At 40.8% G+C, this 22,298-nt stretch overlaps 1 protein-coding gene across 4 annotated transcripts in view; it reads left to right on the forward strand.

Moving 5' to 3' along the window:
* Positions 1–22,298, forward strand: part of LRRC71 (leucine rich repeat containing 71) — a 2,015,367-nt gene that overhangs the window by 1,209,562 nt on the left and 783,507 nt on the right. The gene's annotated exons all lie outside the window — the stretch shown is intronic.

Consider the following 22,298-nt stretch of genomic DNA (forward strand, 5'->3'; position numbering starts at 1 on the left):
TTTGAAAGCCCACCTTTTAAATCAGTCAAAATGCTACTGCCTTCTAAGAGGACATGTAACTTAACACCATCATATACCTCAATTAACTGTAGAATCCTAAATCATTCTTTCCTCATTTCCCTTTAGTAATTTTTACATAAAAATATTGCACATATTGTAGATATTTACTAGTATTGTATTATATCTATATACCTTCTAATATTGTATTCACTAGTACTGTAGTATATCTAAATATTTTTTTATTACCTTGTATAACTATCATCACACTGATGGTTAATAGTTTGTGGTAAGACCTACTAATGTGCACGCATTCATTGCTGTAAATATTATTTGTCTGTTGTGTACCTATCCATTGATATTATATAATGTCACTGTCCTCTTGGCTCTGGTCATGGTGGAAAGGGGTCCTTATACCTGCCCACTCTTTGTTAATAAAGTGAAATAAGTAAATAAATAAATGTTATTTTCTATTATCAGTTTTTTTATGGCCAAATGAGTGCAGTAAAATTAACAAAGCCTACAGATGCAGTTTTCACACTATACTATAGCATTCACACAGAAACACTACACTATATTATATTTTTAATCTTGTAAAATAAAGTAGAATATCCCTCATGTCTGTGTTTGGTTGTACTTCTCACTACTGAGTGCTAGAGAATTTTTTTGTGTCTTTCGGCTTTTCCCGGTTAGGGGTCGCCACAGCGGAACTCCGGTCCGCTAATGATTGGCAGTAGATTTTCACGTGCTGGCTTGCCGGGCCTAACGCACAACCTTCAACGAAGGAACGCCCATTCACGCATGTCGACACACAGAAGACGCTCTAACTGAAAATTGAACGGGCAACGTCTAACTGTGAGGCAACAACGCTACCGCAGCACCACCACCGCGGGACCTACTGAGTGCTAGAGAATAGTATTGTTTAAAAAATGAAGACCATAGTGATGCATGTATTTCTCAATCTTTCTTACTCACATTTGAATGATTGATTTCATATAGCCTTCATTTGATCTAATATTCCAAACTACTATACCATCCATATATAAATGTCACCTCAAATGACATAATGATATTTGTAATCATATAAAATAAAGTGACATGTTAATTTTGCCTGTGTTTAGCTATTACTTTTCCTGTCACATAGCAGCAAAAAAGGTGTTTGTCAAAGAATGAAGACCCTTAATTATCTGTGTTGCTTCCCATGATCATGTTTCTTTTTTTTTTTTTTTTTGGAAGTACATTGGCATGGCAAAATGAGTACAGACTACACATGCTAATGTGTTCCACAGTGCTATAACATCCACTTGTAAACACTACACTAGATATTAACATAAATTACTTCTGACTATATTGCCTGTCAGAGAATTAAGGCCATAATGTTGTATGTATGTTTCTTTCTTTTGATCACATTTCTTCAGAAGTGCATCTCTGTTGTAGAAATATTAGAACCTCTAGATGCTATGGTGTTCAACAATAACATCCATATGCAAATATGGCACCGAGTGATATTCATGTTAAAGTGCAATATTCCTTTTGCCTATAGTTGGCTATTACTCCTCAGTACTGAATATCAGAAATTAGAACTTGTGAAAAGATCAAGACCATAATGCTCTATGTCGCTTCCTCATGAGAGTCTTTTTTCAGCAATCAAACATTTTTGATTAATTTTAAATATAACTTTATTACACACTATCACATTTTGTGAATTTCCCATGGATGGTTCACTTTAAACCACCACAGCAGGCCATCGTATCAATACCCTAACTACATTTCATTCTGTCTCAAGTATTTTTGCCCTGACTTTACTAATGTAGATAATATCAGTTTTTTCACGCAGCAGCACTCACTTATCAGCTTAATTAACAGAGTGATACAAATTTATATCGGCTTTTTAAACAACACTACTTTTCACCTTACAAGTAGCAATGAAAGAACAATTATTTCATAGCAAAACAAACATTATACATCAAAGCATTAAAAGTAACCCACTAGCCTTGTATGACAGTATCTAACTGGAACAAGCCACAAACCAGTATTTAACAGAGAGGGTATTTAAAATGTATTCAACTCATGAGTGCCACTGTTTAACTCTCAATGAAGTTATTCTCCCAGCACCTTCTTCTCCTTCTTCTTCCACCCTAAGGATTTCTACCAAACTCTTTACCTCTTTAATTGTTGTACTTTCCCTCCTTTCCACTTCCTTGAAATAGACTTCTTAGCCATCAGCATTATTATCCACTTTAGCTTCTCCATTATCTTCCCTTCCCTGCTGTCAGAGCTCAGATCCAACAAAACTTCCTCTTCTGATAATCTGGATACAGCTTGTCCCAGAGCTGCACATTCAAATTCTTATCTAGCCATGACTTTCAATTAGTCTTGATACTTAAATATACTTCCCTGCTTCTCTCACCTAATAATTTATGTAGTCAAGCCACAACACTTCTCTCTACTTGTTCCAACTTGACAGTGATAATCCACCTAACAATCCCTGACCACTCTTCTAGCTTATCCTTCACCAGTCTTGATTCCATAACCTTTCCCTAAGTGCATGGAGGGTGATGAAGCCTCCCTCTTGTATTTGATACTTAGCACTTGCTTCTTCACAAGTTCCTTTTCCTGAAACATCTTATCTCAGTATCTAAGCTTTGTTTTTTTAACATTTATAGTCTCTGCCTTTATTATCTGCAGAGCTAAACCATAACATTCCCTCTGTGGTCAATATCTCATTCCTCAAACCCTTCAACATTTTTGTCTGAAATATGTTGTTGGACTCTACTAAGAGCCTTCAACTTCGTGGTGCAAATCATCTGCACATCACATCCCCCAAACCTTCATAAAAATCCCTTGCTAATAGTCAGAGATTACTATTAAGTACTCTCCACTGTCCAGAATGTTGCACAATGTCCAGATTTTTGCCTGATACCTTTAATCTGTTCTTTATAAAATTTATGATTTTCTGACAAATCATTGATGATTGAAGTCACTAAATTGGGTTATAGACTTCTTATCCTTCCAAAAAATGCATGCTAATGCAAAACCTGTTAGCAATTTTATAAGTTTATAAGTGCAGTATGTAAAATCTAATTTGGTGCTTTTGCCCATCTTTACTTTTGACTTTGTCCCATTTTGGTCTTTAACCTCCTGTTGGGAGCCAGACAAAAAATGACAAATGAAGAGCTTTTATGTATCTCCTTATGCCATGGACATTGAGGACTCCCTGTGCCCTAGGTAGAATAAACCTATCCCACTTCACTCTGGGTTTTTATGATCTCCAAAGGAATCTCTCTTCCAGTTTTTTTGGCTCTCTTCTCCTAAACTAAATCTAATGGAGTCAAGAAGAAATGCCCTAAGTAAAAAATGTATGGGACCAGATGTCAGTGAAGAATCTGCACTTTCTGACTAAAGCCCAAATTGCACAATTGCCACTGTTGTAGATACATCCGCACCTTCCCCAGGGTCCTGTCATAAGAAACTTGCCGTGATTCCTCATGTGTTGACATCAACCAAATAACCAAGTATTTGATTTAATTCTATTATGCAAGATAACCTTGTTGACCAGGTCTCCTATCCCATCCTTCAAATTAGTGCCCATCATTTGTGTTTTATTTACTTTAACTTTGCACCCTGGAAACTCCCAAACTGATCCAGTAGCTCTTACACTTTAGATATATCTGTCTGTGGATATGCTAAGGAAAAGATATCATCTGCATTAAGTACTATCCTTAATTCCGTCTTCCTCCAGCCATGTCCCTGGATTTTAGATTGCCGAATTAATATGGCCAATGGTTCCAGGTGTGATATGAATAACTGAGGAGACACTGAGCAACCTTGCTGTGTTAATTTTCCTAAGTTAAAGTTGTTCAAGAGCCCCTTAGCCACTTTAATGCAGGTTTCTGTCTCCCAACAAATAATTCTTAATAAAATCCAAAAATTGTGCAGGAAACCCCATATGTTGCAAAACTGCAAAGGAGAGCTGCCAGTCTACCCTATCTAGGGACATCAGGCCCACCATCATACCTTTCCTGTTTGCCTCCTGTGGTGCAGTGGTTAGCTTTGTCGTCTCACAGCAAGAGGTTTTCTCGTTCGATTCATGGCTGGAGCGCCTTCTGTGTGGAGTCTGCATGTCCTCCCCACGATCGAGTGACGTTAAAGACATGCAGGTAGGTGCGACCGTGAATGGGAGTGCCTTCGTTGAAGGTTGGGTGTCGGGCTGGCAACTCAGCACTGTAAAATCCACTGCCAATCATGAGCAGACCAGAGTTCCACTGTGGCAACCCCTAACCAGGAAAAGCCAAAAGACTTTATTATCATCAAAGCCGTCAGGATATTACCATGAGTGGGCCTCTCCAGTATGAATCCACACTGATAAGAATGTATCACTGTGGGAAGATTTTTTGAAAGTCTGTTTGCCAGATTACAACATTACAAATGTTGTGTAATAATAATTGAGAATGTTGACTGGCTGATAAGAGCCCAATTCTGAAGCATGTCTCCCCTCTTTCAAAAGTACTATCAGTGTCACCACATTTCCAAGACCAAGGGGGAGGATCACGTTGCAACACTCTATTAAATAGCTCAACCCATACTTCACAAACTTTTCTACCTCCATTCCCCATACCTAAATCGGGATATCAGCTATATCTGGAGACTTACCACATTATGCTGCCTGATGATTCCTTCACCTGTCATTCCATAATAATCCTCACTATTTGTCTGCTCTGCTCCTTGGAAATCTGTGGAAGTCCAATCACATCCAAGTACTTATCTGTTTCACCTCTGTGGACATCCAAGGTCTCAGCCCTTTATATAAATCTCTAATAATCTACAAACACTCTGCGTATATCCCCTTATTCTTCAACCATTTGATCTGTTCTGAAATTCTTGCAGTGTCAAACAGCCGTGTTCACTTTTTGTTGTCTTAGTCTTGAAGCCAAGGCCCTCAAGACAGAGGGTGAGTTTGTTCCATTAAGTTCCTTGGTTGCAACTGTCTGGGCCAAAATCCTACAGGTTTATAATTTACTTGTTTCATTTATACACTGACCCTGGGAATTAAGAAGCTCGGCGCAAGGACGGTTTTAGCCTTGCACCGGGCGTCCTTACTACAGATAGTGCAGCAGTGCCATATGAATATGTATGAGGGCATGCTGCCGCACCCTTGATGTGCACAGGAAATGTGTGCGAGTGCAGGGGGCATGTGCAAGTGCTCTATGGAGGAGTAAACATGCCCCGACAGTTGCAAAACCTACTATGCCTACTAGTAGAGACCACCTCTAATAGGAAGTCAGTAATTCAGTGTCCGTGAATACCGAAATGTATGTTAAGCATACAAGAGTGTCCACGAACAGTGAAATAAAATCGAAGTAGTAAACACACAAGCATGTAGTGGAATGTTGAGCCCTGTCCCTAGAACTTTCACAATTAGATTCCCCGTGTCCCTATTATATATTAGAATTGCTGCAATATCGAAGGTGCAAGCAAAGCACAGTGTGTTTGCGCGTCGCTGCCCTCCATCGAGCATAGCTTACACATCAAATTCATTCAAATGGAGAAAAACATATGGAATCAATGTAAATGTCAATAGTGTAGTGTTTAGAGCATCCGCCTAACGAACAGGCATTCACGGTTCGAGCCCAACAATAGCACATACCATTTTCCATGTGGAATGAATGCCGTTTTGCTGTAAAACTGACATGAGTATTGCGTGAGATATTTTACTTAAATATCATTCAATCAAAGGGGCGCTGTCATAATGAATAAGGCACTAGTAAGCAGGTGTAAGCACAAATAAGCAGCACTAAACATATATAAGTACCAGTAAGCAAGTCTGAGTGCACTTGTGCGGGTCTAAGCAGTGTCCAGCATAGGAAATGTATATAAGTATGTACAGATATATAACATATATATATATATATATATATATATATATATATATATATATATACACACACACACACACATATATATATATATATATATCTATGAAGAAATAACGATGTAACAATAAAGCATACAAAAGGAATGAGAAGGGAATCTACAGCAACCGCAATATTATATAGCGCTGTCAGCAAATGTCATATCAAGCTGGGCAGGAGTGAGCAAAGCACTGCTACTCACACCACAGGCAGGATATTATCAGTGGGAGTAACATTGTTGATATGCTAAGTCTACTTTACACACAGAGGGTAGTCCCTGGTGGGACTACCCAACAATTGATAGGCTATTTGGCCATCTGACCATTACACAAGCAAGGGCAGGTATGTTAAATGACTAAATGGTGGGAGAGCCTGAAAATATAGGGCCCCTAACGCTCGGGAGAGGGCAGTGTGTGGAGGTGTGTCATGGCTGCGATAACAACTGGACAATGGATGGTATGCGTGTATGTTGAACTCGGGTGGGGTGGAGGAACTATGGGTATGAAATTATGGAGCCAGGCGTGCCAGGGTTGGATGGGCTGGTTCTAATTGGACCGCCCCATGGAGGTCAGCAAGTTTGTTATAAGTATATATGCATACACACATGCAGACGTCAGTATGTAGAAGTACATTCTCTGTAACACATTTATTCCATTTGCAGACATAAATAACATGAATGTGCCCTTACAAACCTCGACAGTAGATAGAATAATAGGTTGTGCATAAGAGGGAAGGGACGGAACTGCTAAAATGCAGAAGTGTGTACAATGTCCGAAGTCAGTGCTGTGCTGAAAAAAATCAAATGTGAGGACTTTCCCACACATGGAATCATTCCTGTGATCTGCCTGCTATAGCAATGCCAATTACTAAACTGGTCTATTTGTAAAAGAAGTACGCCGAACACGTACATAATTAGGCTCTCATGTGTAACTTGTGCGTTACCACATAGTCATACTTATTAATTTATAGTAGTGTCATGTTGTTAACGGGTGTATGGATGTAATGAAGTATAGAGTCTAGTCTTGACATAAACACATGCGTGTCCCATGTGGGACAACCCAAAAATTGTGAATAGTGTCCTTTTGGTCACTCATGTCACCAATGTTTGCGGACTAAAAGTTTGGGAGTTCTGAGGATACGTGGAGTGAGTCAACTGATGGGATGGGTCTGTAGGAGTAGGGAGTGGCCAATTTGTAGTGGTGTGGATACACCACGAATCCAGCTGGAGAATGGATGACTGCAGTGTTAAGGAGGCGTTGGGGAGGGTGTTTGGGGAACCAGGAGCCATGGGTATATGGGTATATATGCAAATGAAGCAGCACAGCAATAGTGTATTGGTTAGAGCAACCGCCTAACGAACAGACATTCCCGTACTGAATCCCACTGCATCGCATACCATTTACCATCGGTAATCGGTACATGAACATATTGCAACATCTGTCCACTGTATAACCTGCAAAATAACAATTAAAAGTTAATTGGAGCGAAGTGTCAGTGTCATAATGAATAAGGCACTAGTAAGCAGGTTTAAGCATATATAAACACCAGCATGTGTAAGTGTGTTTGCGCGGGGTATGCATTGCTTTACAGACACACACACACACACACATATATATATATATATATATAGTTGCAGACCTATACATATACGTATATATATATATGTGTGTGTGTGTGTGTGTGTGTGTGTAGATATACACAGATATACAGCTATGATAGGAAACAGCACACAAGAATGACATATGTTCACAGGCTATGCCAATGGAAGTGAAAGGCTCAAGCAAGAAACATGAAACATGTAGCATGACCTTCCACCCCCACCCCCCCCAACCGGACACGGGAAACATACACACAAACCCGCAAACAATGTAAATAGTCCACTGCTCCCCAGACCACAGGCAGGATACAACCGGGGGGTATACAGTGCACCCATGACATCTAATCTTGGAACACAGACAGGTGCGTCCCTTGCGGGACACCCCAAAAATTGCCAAGACCAAAAGAAGGTGATACCCCGACCATTCTGGCTGGGGTGTATACATACCCGGCATACAAGGGTGGGAAAGTCTGATGTCCCATGGGTTGAGACAATTGTATGACATGGGTCCCGTGAAGTGGAGAGTGGGCAGCATGTAGTGGTGTGTCCAGAACCGACCAGGACCCAGAGTAAGGATGGGTGCTGTAGAGGAGGTGCAGGTTGGGGAACTATGGGTACCTACTTATGGGTCTAGGTGTGCAGGTGTTGGCTGATGTGGGCCTATATGGACAGCCCCAGGGATGTAAGCAAATGTGTTCATTGGGCAGAGGTATCACCCAACGAGCAGCCACACCCACTACGAGTCCCACTGCAGCAAAGTGTAATCTATATGGCAAGGAACTGAATAACTAGATGTAGCTGTATATATGTAGAGGTATGTGTGTGTATATCTACCCATAGCGACATAGAGATAAGCCTCTCCCTCTCCATAGTACAAATGTATACATACAGAGACAGAATACATATACATACCCACATATAGATATATACATATGCAGACACCCATAGACCCATATGTTGTTGGAGATATATATATATATATATATATATATATATATATATATATATATATATATATATATATATATATATATATATATATATATATATATATATATATATGTGTGTGTGTGTATAGACAGCAATATATAAATATATACATGTATGCATACATATGCAGATATATCTGTATATAGTAATGTATATATACAAGAGCAAATCCACTGTACAGGACATAAACCATTAGGGGAACAAATAGGGACCATACCTCTGAACTGTCCCCGATTTCCAGGGATGTCCCTGATTTCGACTCAAATTCTAACTCTTTCCCACTTAATCCCTCCTAAAACTAGTGACTTTTGGAGGAAAGGTGGTGAATTATACATAATGAATAATGACAACAGTTAAGAGTTATAAATATCATTTACCTCAGAAAATGTGTATGAATTCATATGCTCTCACTCTGTCAGTGTGTCTGGATAATAGCACTAATAATTTAAATGTGTCCCTGATGTTGTTATGACGTGTCCCTGATTCAGTTGATATTTGTCCCCAATCGTTTGAGAGGTCTGATAGGGACAGAAAGCACATATTCCACTGACAACCTTAGAAAGATGATAGAATATTAGGTATGCAGTAGCATGACTCGGCTGAAGGATGTGGGTTCCAAAACCCAATTACTTGTTTGTATTGAAGAGTGTCAGTTCCCATGTATTAGCCAGACAGGTGCAGATTGTAAGAGGAACACACCAGTAAGATGAATCAAACTCTGGACAGGTCTTGGATTCCGTACAGTCGAACAGCATGCTTTCGCCTAATGGGCAGCCATTCCCGATACTGTAGGCATGTAATCCGATGTAATAGGCATCACAAGGTAATATTGTAGTCCTCACTCCCACCTAGGGGTGTGAGTGTCAGATGCAAACACCAAATTCAGTGCATTTGCAAGTGTGGGAGCAAGTGGGTGTAAGCCTGTTTGGCTGACAGTATGCGAGTATTACACTGGTGAAGCAATGTAGAGGCAAACTGAGTGTAAAAAACTGTAACTGGAGGTTAGCATTGCTTAGCTCTGCACAAACCCATGCACACCCACTCACAACCGCTTTAATGTGCCTTAATCACTCCGTATCCAACGGTCTTGTTCTGCCCAGCCACAAAATAAATGGCCTCTGCAAAGTTTGAAACCAGGACCCTGCACACACAACTAATGTGATTTACCAGTAAGCCATGGCAGATATACAGACATCGGATGTTATCACAAACGTATCATCCAGTGCAGTCATTCAACAGTATAGGAAATGTATTCCATCATGTAGATGTATGTGTGTGCCTTTATGTCCAGATATGATACATACATATATATATAGATATATCAAGAACATCCCATATGACAACAAAGCATTACAAAGAAATGAAAAGGGAAACACCAGCAATGCCTGTAGTATGTAGTGGTGTTGTCCTATGTAATATCAAGACCCCCTCAGACAGACATGTGTCATTAATACACACAAACATTTGTACATTGGCCAGATACATCACACTGTGCATTTTATTTACATTAACACAACAGTTCCTGTCCAATCATTATGTGAGAACAGTACTCTTGCAAGGTTCTATGTGCGACATCATCATCATGAAAAAGGTAAATGGGGTAACCATAGAGGGACTGGTAGTGTTGTGTGTACAATGGGATCATCTGCATGATGTGTACCTGGATCCTTTAGGAGTCATGTGCATACCAGGATCGTGTACCTGAGAGAGAGGGGTGAGGACAACTGGAGTATGTTGTGATGCATATTCAAAGGGTTACATGTGTCCAATGGACACGTGTGTGAAATGGACAGCTATGTATGGGGCAAATGTTGTTCTAGGAACTGATTGGCTTTTTGTTTCCGTAGGGTGAGAGTGGGATGTGGGGGAAGGCGAGTAGGGGGAGTAGGTATCCTCGTGGAGGATAGGTTGGGTAGGATGACAGACAAGATAGCATACAGGGTCGGTATATGACACTTGTGGGGGATACATCTTGGATGAGGAGGGGTGTTCAGCAGTCACAAGCCCATGAGCCCCCAGATGGAAACAGTGGGATGGAGGTCCCCAACCATGGGCAGCCACCACTGCACCAAAACAGCCGCAAAGGTGGCAGTGCTAGGGGCTGTCTAGGAGAGGCAGGCTCACCCTGTAAATGTGACACTCTGCCCTCGAGCTGGTGTATCTGGCCCCAAAACCCCTTATTAAGCCCCCTACACACCAAGTCTGGGACTGTACGACAGCGGACAAGTTCCTGTCTGGACCTGCTCCCAGGGGGGATAAGCCCCATCCTGACTGGCGGTTCCACCAGAAGGTGGTGCAGAGCCAACAGAGGTGGAGGTCCAAGGCTGGGCCCCAGATGTGCTGGTACCCAGTGCCATGGCCAGCTGAAGTGGGACAGGAGGTTCTGCCAGGACCTCCAAACCCATGCAACCCATGGTGTTGCAGTTTTAACACAGATATGGCTTAGTAATAGTTAACAGCATTCAGGATTACTTATAGCACCATGCATAGATATGACCGTCAACCCAACACAACAGATGGTATACATTTGCAGAGGGAGCACAGCACATGCATGACATCTGTACAAAGTGTAGAAGATTTGTGACTACAGCTATGAACAGTGGCCCATTATTGGCATGTCCCTGAACCCCAGACAGTGATTGTCATACCACTGTTTCATGTGACATATGTCCAGTCAGAGATGCGATGGTGGTAACTCTCATCACTATCACCATGTGCTGACTGCAATCATCACACTATGCTCCTGCAGTTCACAGATGTGTCTTCAGTGAGTAACACAGAAAACAAATGGTTCCACACACTGACCAGTCCACAGATGGCCCTACAGATGGGGGTTTCCTCACAAACAGACCACTGTCTTTTCAGTTTTAAAACATGCAGAATAGCCATTACCACATACAACTTGTTAACTGGCAGTAGTCTCAATGAAACATAGCTACACTTACAAGCTGTAGTCATGTCTGGCACATCACCCTCCTGTCTTTAGGCTATTTTCCACTGAGTATGTTGTGTGAAGAACATCCAGCTATCATCTGTGATGACGTTTACCAAACATCAGATCCAGGTTCCACTCACAGCGACTGTCATGGGCAAACACCAACATGATGTTCCTAGATATTGTACTGTGTTTCCATGCAATTGGCTATGGGAACATCATCACAGCTGTTCCACATGCAATCAGCTAGAAGAGGACTGCAATAGGCGCAGAGGCCATCACCTGATCATGACCATCACTTACAAAACACAAGCTGTTGCTGAGCAGGTGTACAACTCCACATCCACCAGAGAGTGTGTGGGAGGGACAGACAGAGGCAAGGTACATTAGAAAAGGGCTTGGAGACTAAAACCTAAGCATCGTCTTTCACACACTTACCAGTAGAGGGGTTCAAACCCCTGACTGACTAGTCATTACTATTACAAGTGCATGCAGTTATTCTATGTGCCACAAAGCTGACATGTTGGTGTGCTGTAAGAACATATATGTGTGCTGGTGAGCAACATCTGCAACAGAGATATAGTAGACATACATTAGGTGTAGCATACATGGCTGTCTACATGAACAGATGTCATTGTCAACACAACCACACTCTCTAATGGACTCACATTTACACACTTTGCCAGACCCACAAATACACTTCCTAACTACTTAGTTTGCCACACTGCAGTAATGCACAGGTACTACATGCACCACATGGGATATCGGGAGGTTCTATGGGCTAGGGCACGTGAACGTGTCTGACATCAGTCGGTATGCCAATGGGAGTTATACTGGGTGTGACTGCGGTTGGGAGCATCATACCCCATACGCAGACACAAGGTGCCAGTACTGACATGCATGTGTGCATTGCTTCATGGGTGTGTAGTGGTTGGCTGTGCAAGATGGCTCTACAAGGCTGGGTGAGGGGTAATCCTTGGCATCACACCACCCGACAATGGTGTGCAGTGTGGTACAGGGGTGTAGTGTCTGCAATGTCCCACACAGATGGGTATTTTATGAACTGTCCTAACATCCTGGTTATCATTGTGTATGACCATTGCTTTGCAATGCATGCCATGTCTGTGTTTGATAGTTCTTGACATGGACATTGCCTGGGATATGCATGTCCCACAATAATGTACAGTGACATATACAAGTGTATCTGGTTTGGCCGGCACATGTTGTGTACACAGACTGTTATCCTCAGATATGCCAGTACTGGCCTGGTGTGGCAGGACCTGCTTATAGACCCTGCACCTGCACTGATAGTATGATACAGGTATTCCCTGGTGTCAGTGGCATCAGTCCATACAGGGCATGTGTGTAAGGCATTGTGTAGCCTCTGTGGCTCACATTTGATGGCACCACATGTGTTGCAGGCATCCAGTGGGGAACATAGTGAAGGCACATTTTCCACAATTATGTGCCTATTGTACTGCTGGACAGGGTGCCATGCCCTCTGCAATCGCACCATGCCTACTATCTGTCATCAAAGTGCAGGATACTAGCAACATAGCGGGATATTCTAGGCAAGTGTGTTTATGTATGACACATGAGTTCAGAATGTATTCCGGGTAATAGGGTTGCATGCCTTGTTCACCAGGCCTTTTGCCAAATATAGGGGTATGGCTTGTCAACACAGTCCCTTGGCTGATTGACATATGTACTCCTCGTGAGGTGGACATTGTGACATATAATATGGATACCATATAGGAAAACTACAAAATCCGCTCCCCAACATGTCCAGTGGTTAGATACTCACAGCCACCTCCACACAGGCGCTGACTGTCAAACACACACACACACACACACACACACACACACACACACACACACACACACACACACACACACACACACACACACACACACACAAAGTTGGCCTCCCTTGGAATAGAACCTCTACCTAATTATTTTATTACACTACATCAATATGCAGTTACAGCACACACTACAGAGAATACTGGGTTACACCAGTCCCAGAGGGGTATTTCTAGGTGGGTGACATCAGCAGGAATGCCAAAGGTGGTTATGTGAATTGTAAAGAGTGTGCATACTCTAAAAAGCATTGTTACTTTCTCAGGCAGACAGATACACACACACACACACACACACACACACACACACACACACACACACACACACACACACACACACACACACACAGTTGGCCTCTCTTGGAATAGAATGCCTATCTAACTAGTTTATCACATTGCAGCAATATGCAGTTACAGCACGTGCTACGGAGAATACTGGATTACAGTAGTCCCAGAGGTGTATTTCAAGGTGGGTGACATCAGCAGGATTGCCAAAGGTGGGTATATGAATTGTAAAGAGTGTGCATACCCTAAAAGCATTGTTTCTTTCACAGGCAGGCAGACAGACACACACACACACACACACACACACACACACACACACACACACACACACACACACACACAGTTGACCTGTCTGGGATTAGAACACCTACCAAACTAGTTTAACACACTACAGCATTACGCAGTTACAGCACGTGCCATGGAGATTACTGGGTTACAGCACTCCCAGAAGTGTATTCATAGGTGGGTGACATCAGCAGGATTGCCAAAGAAGGGCATTTCAAGTGTACTGCGAGTTGTATATGTCTGTTACCTGCGTGTACCCGCTGCTTACTGTCACAAAAACACATTTACACCTGCTTACAACTGCTTTATGCAGTCCTAATTGACAGTATCAACAAGGCTTGCAGGTCTTGAACCCTGGACCATGCACATTGAGGTCACTGGACGTACCACTAAGCCATCTGGGTTGTATACATGTTGCATGGAGTCTATAATGCACATCTTACTACAGGTATTCCACAGTACTGTAAACAAATGGGACAGTCACTTTGTGTACATATGTATAGTACCCTTGAATGTACTGTACTCTGTGAAACAACAAAGACAAGTCTACATCTGTGCAACTGTCATAACTACATATATATATATATATATATATATATATATATATATATATATATATACACCTAAGGGATGTGTACACACACGTATAATATATATATATATATATATATATATATATATATATATATATATATATATACACATATACACAGACACAGCTATAGCCATGTATATATATATATATATATATATATATATATATATATATATATATATATATACACACACACACACACGTCTGAACACCCTTTGTGACACAGAAAGGTTCCAAAGGAACTGATGTGTACACAAAACAGGGGCATCTCTTGTGTTATAACATTTAAATCTTAAGCAGTTCACCAGAGAAGGATGGTTGTTGTGTATGTGGAGTTTGGGGTGGGGAATGATGGCTAATGTAATCTACCTCGGGGATTGTGGAGTTAGGGTGGGGGAATGATGGGGATGGATTTACACTCCAGTGACCACTTCTGTGTCACTGCTCGACAGTGGCACAGGAAAATAACATACTCATCTGTAGTCATGCTTGACTGTGTATTCTTTACCATTCCTAACTATGTAATACTTTGTAGACACTGGTCACCACAGATGGCTACCATGGTGTGCTAAAAAACATCACACATGTGTATGCCTGGCTACAGGGTAGTCACACACATAAACATGCACACACTTGCCAGTATTGTGCATACACGTCTTGCCTATGTAAAGGTAACTAGTACAGTGGTATGCAGTTGGGGTATGTGCCACAGAACACATACAATTACACTTAACTATGATTCCACTTCTGAGCTGGGTGACATCACAGGACTGATTACTTGCAGTGGGGAGGGGGGAAGAGAGAGGTTTAGCAGGTGACAAGGATAAAGGCCAGTGCAAAAGGAGGTATCTCTTTGGAATGCAGCAAAACCCACTGTCATGACAGGATGCAGACACAAATACACACACACAACCACACTCAGCCATTTGCTGACACAAGCACTCAGGCATTTGTTGACACACACACAAACACACTCAGCCATTTGCTGACACACACACTCAGGCATTTGCTGTCACACACACAAACAGTTGCCAGTGGTGGGATCAGAACTCCTGCCTATCTACAGATCACTATTACAGTACTATGCAGTTACGAGACGCGCCACAGAGATTACACATTCCTAGGCAGTCAGACTGCCCTTCTATGATTGAGGACAACAACAGGGAGACTGACAGTCACGAAGTACATAGCTGTAAACCTGTGTGTTTAAAGTAGGTGTCCATTACAACCTGTATGCACAAACAAAACACATCATCTGCAGGTAGGCCTGAGTGGTATAGTTGTAGCGCAACAAGAACCTGAACTGAAGTATGGCCATCTGTGGAATGGACAACTATTATCACTATACAGGGTTACAGTGGGCATGCTCATACACTTAGCAGCACAGGGCAGTTTGGGATGCACTATGACTACAACTACACAAGGTTATACTGGGCAAGCTCATACACTTAGTAGCAAAGGGCTTGTTGGATGCATTGACTCAAATTACACAAGGTGGCAGTGGTTATGCTCATATACTTAGTAGCACAGGGCTGTTTGGGATGCACTCCTATTATAACCACAGAAGGCCACAGTGTGCATGCTCATACACTTATATGTACAGAACACGTTGTAATGGACTCCTGTTGTAAACACACAGGTTTACAGCTATGTACATCTTACCTGTCAGTATATATGCACATCATATTGGTAACTGTATGTGGCCTGTAAATGATATATCTGTGTCTGTGCTGTGTGATACACATGCATACATGTACATGACATACTGACATATATATATGTTAAGTATACACATTCATGCATGTGTGGATGTGACAGACAATAGGTTACCTGGGACACACAGGCAGATGCTACCTACAGCATGTGTCACACACCTTGCTGCCCTGAAAGGCATACATTGATAGGTTGTGGACAGTGGCATTATACATGGAACAGCGGCATGTGCAAGCATAATGTGTGAGCCACATTGTGTAATGGTACTGAGGTGCAGGTGTCAAGATGACTTCTCCCGGCTGTGTTAGTAGTTGTCATTATTAGCAGGACTGCTACCCTAAGCATATCTCATATTGGTCATATACACAATTTTTGTTGCTGTCCATCACCGTACATGAGGCATTTGCTACCAAGCACATTACTGCCACTTGCAGTGATGTCATGGTATGAGTGGCAACTGCTAGACCAAAACAATGAGCCAATGTCCTGCTGTTATTATAAGGTTGTCCAGTGTCTGTCATTCCGGGCTGTCATGACTGAATGACAAGCCTTCAGCACAGAGCACATGCGTCCATGATTCACATGTGTGTGGATAATACCTAGGTCGCATTTACCCATATAGCCACATTCCAAGGCAAATGTTCTACACCCAGAAGTAACACCCTGACACCTACAAGACAATTGCATTGGATGCTTATGCTAACCAGTGCTAGATGTGTGGCTTTAGTAATCCATTTGCTCAATGTAGAACCTACAGTGGGGAATACTGACATCTGTGCAGTGAGGAACACCTGGCTGAAGGCTCTGTAGTGCACAATTGCACTACCACCATATAACTCAGATCCAGACATGTAGGCCATAACAGTGGTATGGACCATTCCAGGTGGTGGTGTACACATATTCATAAAGGCTACTCACATGTAAAGACCACTACTCCGACATAACGCATCACAGATGAGTCAGGTACAGGTGACAGTGGCAAATGCTGCATTCTAGGTTATATCCTCATATGCATCCACCACCTTGTCCCCAGACTACCAACACACATCCATATGTGGTATGACATAGTATGGCACACCACCAGATAACCCTCGATTGGTGGACTCTCCCTAGGCCTACATCAACTGTGCAAAATACCCATATACAGACACAGTTGCATAATGTGTTATGCAATGCAATAATACCACTGTTTGTAACCAGCTCAGTTGTACACATACCAGGGTCCCTCGGATGTTGTCAGCGTTAACACGGTTGACTGTTGCTGTACACTAGTAAACAACACCCTCATGGTTGGATATGATCTAACCATACCTGCCCTGGATATATACATCCCACACTCATACAACATAAATGACATTACCATAGCTTTCGTTATCCTTTCTACATACAGGTGGCTACAGTCATTACACACATGCACATGGCAGATAGCATGCTAACAGTACATAAGGTTTGATATCTATGTTAACAGAGGTAATATTCCCTCTCTACCTGTCACCCATGACACCTATCATATCATACAACACCCCATGTGGCATGTATGTCATTAGACATGTCCACCTAATGCAATGCCTACAAACATACCCAAATAACAGGGTCATAAGACCTACACAAGGCCTGTATTGACAGACTCAGGGAAATCCAGCTCTGCTCTGTATGTTCCTGTGTAGTCACAGGTGATATGTTCATGACATGTACAGCCATATGTGGCCACAGCTCCTACATATACCTCATGTCAGCAATTGCAAGCCATGCATGTTGTGTGCTGTCTGGACATTAGCCTTAGTACCGCAATAGCCAGCACTTGCTGGGGTGAGATATTTACAAGCCACAGACCTTGCACATGCTTGAATGAGTGTACTGCCTAGCTCTAACAGAGCACATTGCTGACACTCTTCCAGTAAACATGAGGTGTGTGTGGCAAATATGATGTGCTCACTGTTGACCATTACAATGCCCTGGCTTCACCATGGCACTGTCAAGTAACAGTTTGTAGGAGCATGACATGGAATAATGCTGTGTGTTTCTCGCTGATATGTGCTGTTGTCCTATATGTACACTTGGCTACTCGATGAAGGTGGTGGTGTCCTACCAGTACATGAATACAACATCCATTGTAGTGTAATGCTCGGCTATGTTTCACCCATGGCATGGGAAAGGTGTGGAATGTATCCTTTTGACCTGCTAGTGCACTTACTGATGTAGACTGCATATGTGTACATGTATTGATGTTTGTGTAGATTCCATGTGTGTGCAGTTTCAAATGTTTGAAGGTGACTGTTGTCTTAGTACATCATGCTGTTGCAATGCAGCCTCAACATTGCCAATTGTATATGGTGATATACTCTAAGTACAGTAAGCCATACAGGAGGTATGGACAGATGTTTGGACATGACTACTAAGTGGTGGGGCTTCTTTGAAGATGAATGATTACTGAGGACAGCTCACTGGTGTGTTACAACCATTCCTACAATAACCTGTGTAACTAACTTGAGCCTCTAGCCATATATGTGGATACAAAGCTTAAACCTTTTTATAATTTTTACCCACATATACTTATTGATTCGTGGGATTTACTTACAAAGATTGGAAAATGAATGTATGACGAGGATTATAGGTTTATTACAGTGGATGTTAAAGATTTATTCTCAGTGATTCCACATGAACTGGGGTTAAAATGGTTGGAAAAAATGATGATAGAATTTGAATTTGTGGACAGTAGAGAATTCATTTTAATATTAGAAAGTGTAGAACTGGTGATGAAAAATAATTTTATATATTTTTAAGGAGAGTTATACCACCAAATAGAAGGAATACCAATGGGGGCAGCATGTGCCCCTATAGTAGGTAATATAGTCTTATTATATTGGGAGAAAAATTTTATTTTTGACTCAAGGTATAAGCAGTTTATAAAAGCGTATTTTAGATTTTTGGATGACATATGTCTGGTTTGGAAGGGGCCTAGAGAAGAAATAGCTAATTTTGTTAGATACATTAATCATACTACAGAGTTTTTATAATTTATATATACTATATGGGATGGACAAGCAAACTTTTTAGACACTACTATATTGAAAGACAATGTTAATAAGAAATTTAAGTCTAAATTGTATAGGAAGGAATGTTTTTCAAATTCATATTTATACTATAGCAGTAATTACCCTATTAAACAAAAATGGAACATTATTAAGGGTCAGATGATTAGGGCGATACGGATGACATCTGAAATAGAGGACACTAGGGTTGAATTAGAATATATATATGCAACGTTTATTTGACAAAAGGGGTTACCCTGTGGAGACTATAGAAATTATTAAAGAAAAAGTACTGAAAGGATGGAATGAGAAATATATACCACTTTTACTGAAAGGACAGAATAATGATGGAGAATTGGTAGAAAGTCAACATAAGATGAACGAAAACGAGAGAAATGAAACAGGGGATGTGTATATGACGTTAACTTATAACCAAGATACAAGGGGTATAAAGAATATAATACATAAAAACTGGATATTATTTTAATCTATGCCTAATAGTATAAAAATTTTCTCTAGAAACTTGAAATTTGGGTACAAGAAGAATAGGAATTTAAAAGAAATTTTTGAAAAAGAACAGAGTAAAGTTGGAACATACAAATGTGGCAGGTGTCCGCAAAGTCCTTTTGATACAATCAAGGGACTTTAGAAATAGAGGGTATTAATATGTCATTCTAGCCTAAGGGATATTACAACTGTCAGTCAAAGGGTATAATTTATTTAGCTAAATGTATAACATGTGGTTCATATTATATAGGGAAGACCGAACGGAGTCAGAAACATAGGGAATATGAGCACATGTATGACATTAACAGAAGGAGAGAAACTAATGCCCTTTTCAGAAAGACAGTAACATGTCCTCAAGCTGATTTTAAGTTTTGGGTCATTGAACAGGTCAAAAGAAATAAAAGGGGTGGGAATTGGTAAACCCAACTGGAACTAAGGGAGTTAATATGGCAATTACAGTTGGATGCTTGTAACCCACCGGGCCTTAATGACCATATTTCACTTGCGCCAGCACTTAGAATTAGAGCAAATAGATATTAAATATTAAATATTAAATAATTAATATTCAGTAATACAAAGATAATGATGTATTAGCCATTTTTATATTATGTAAAAAATGTGATTAAGTATGTGTAATGTGTTTTTATATATTTATTTATTTAATATGGTGTATTTATGCAAGTATTTTTATAAAAGGTTTGTATAAAAGTTATACAAAACCAAATAAGCACAATTGTTTTTAAGTAGGGTGATGTTATTTTTAAAAAATGAGTTTCAATTAACTTATGACCAATGGGAAAGGTGTTGGGTCTATTTAAATTGTAAGGTGGGATGAGAAAGTTGACTCTGATGATGTTTCCGGGTTAGGAAATGAAAGCGCTAAGTCCGTTGATGTATATTTTATGGTGTTAGTGTGCGTTTTTGTACAATAAAGTGTTTGGAATATATCGGAGGTGGCCTTTATTGACCTTGGACAACAACAGGAGTTCTTTGGACTTATTGGTTTGTGATTTTATGACTTCAGGTGTTCCACTTTGATTAAATTAGAAATGTTATTTAATTTAGCATTGTACGAATCAGTCATTGGTGGTACAGTTCCTATTTTTTCTGAAAATATAGAAAAAAATGTCACTTGAAGCCAGTCTTTCAAGTCTGTTTTACTTGCTGTATTTTGTACTGTCTCTGGGATGCCTTCACAACATTTCCTGGATGGAATAGTCAACATTTCCAGTTCATTCCTCAGACTTGAATGTCCCGTTCCTTTTAAAACACCTGGTGTCAGGAAATAATCCTCCTCTCGGTTCTTATCTGTATTTCCATTCATTGGAATGCCTTGTTTCGGTCGTACATTGCGCCCAACAAATTTTTGACAAATGTGGTTTAGATGTACTTAAAGCAGTGTTTGTCTTTTTGGATTTTCCCGGTTAGGGGTCGCCACAGCGGAACTCCAGTCCTCTAATGATTGGCAGTAGCTTTTTTATGGTGCCGAGTTGCCAGCCCGACACCCAGCCTTCAGCAAAGGCACGCCCATTCACGTATGTCTTTCAGAGGCTACTCGACCGCGGGGAGGGCATGCAGACTCCACACAGAAGGAACCCCAGCCATGAATCGAACAGGAGAACCTCTTGCTGTGAGGCAACAATGCTACCGCTGTACCACCGCGGCTAGATGTACTTAAAGCAATGATAAAGGATAATGATAAGAGTTAAAGAAAGAATTCAGAGAGAAACAGAAGAGATTAATGATTTTATAAAAAAATGATTTGATTTTTACTATAGCGTCTGAAAAAGACAGATACTACAATATTAGGGTAGGCATTGATGAAAAATGTAATGAACTAATTCAGAAAAAGTTGAAGAAGTTGGAAAGGGATATTAACGAATATAAGAATAATACTTATTATCCATTACCTAGGACAAATGGGAGGAAAGGAGGAGATGGTTTTAATTGTGAAATGGATGAGGGGCAAGGTGACAATAGGGAAAATGCACACATCAGTGATAATGTGGGAGACCTAGATGACTTCTCAGAATATCCTACGCTGAGAAGGTCTGAAAGATTAAAGAATAAAAATAACACAAATTATCAGCAGCAAAATTTTCATTGGAGAGGGGGGAGGAGGGGGAGAGTGAGATATTAAGGACAGAAGTTACTTGCGAACCCGCCCCAGGTGTTAGCATGGTAGATGCTATTCAAAGAGATGCTGACAATGAATATAAATTCACTAAGGATGGTTTTACTATTTACAATTCTATTAGTATTATTTTAACAAACGGACATTTTAGCCTCTTATCGAAAGGTTTAAAGTTCATCCCTCAAAAGAAAGGGGACTTGGCTAAAATGTTAATGGACCTTAAAGTGTTTATTAGGAAAATTAACTTAGGCATAATTTTGCCAGACCAGAATAAAGCTACAACCACTACATGTATTAAGAGAAGTATATACAACCCCCCTATACACCCTCAGTTGAAAATCTTTGAACATATCGTGGAGAACAGACTGAGAGAAGAACACAACAAAATTAAATATAGGGCAAATTTAAGTGTAGAAGAGAAAAATGCCTTAAATGAACTGAGAGGGAATAAAGAAAT

The sequence above is a fragment of the Protopterus annectens genome, chromosome 8.part0 (genome assembly GCF_019279795.1).
Source record: "Protopterus annectens isolate FY-2018-M chromosome 8.part0, PAN1.0, whole genome shotgun sequence".
Lineage (NCBI taxonomy): Eukaryota > Metazoa > Chordata > Ceratodontiformes > Protopteridae > Protopterus > Protopterus annectens.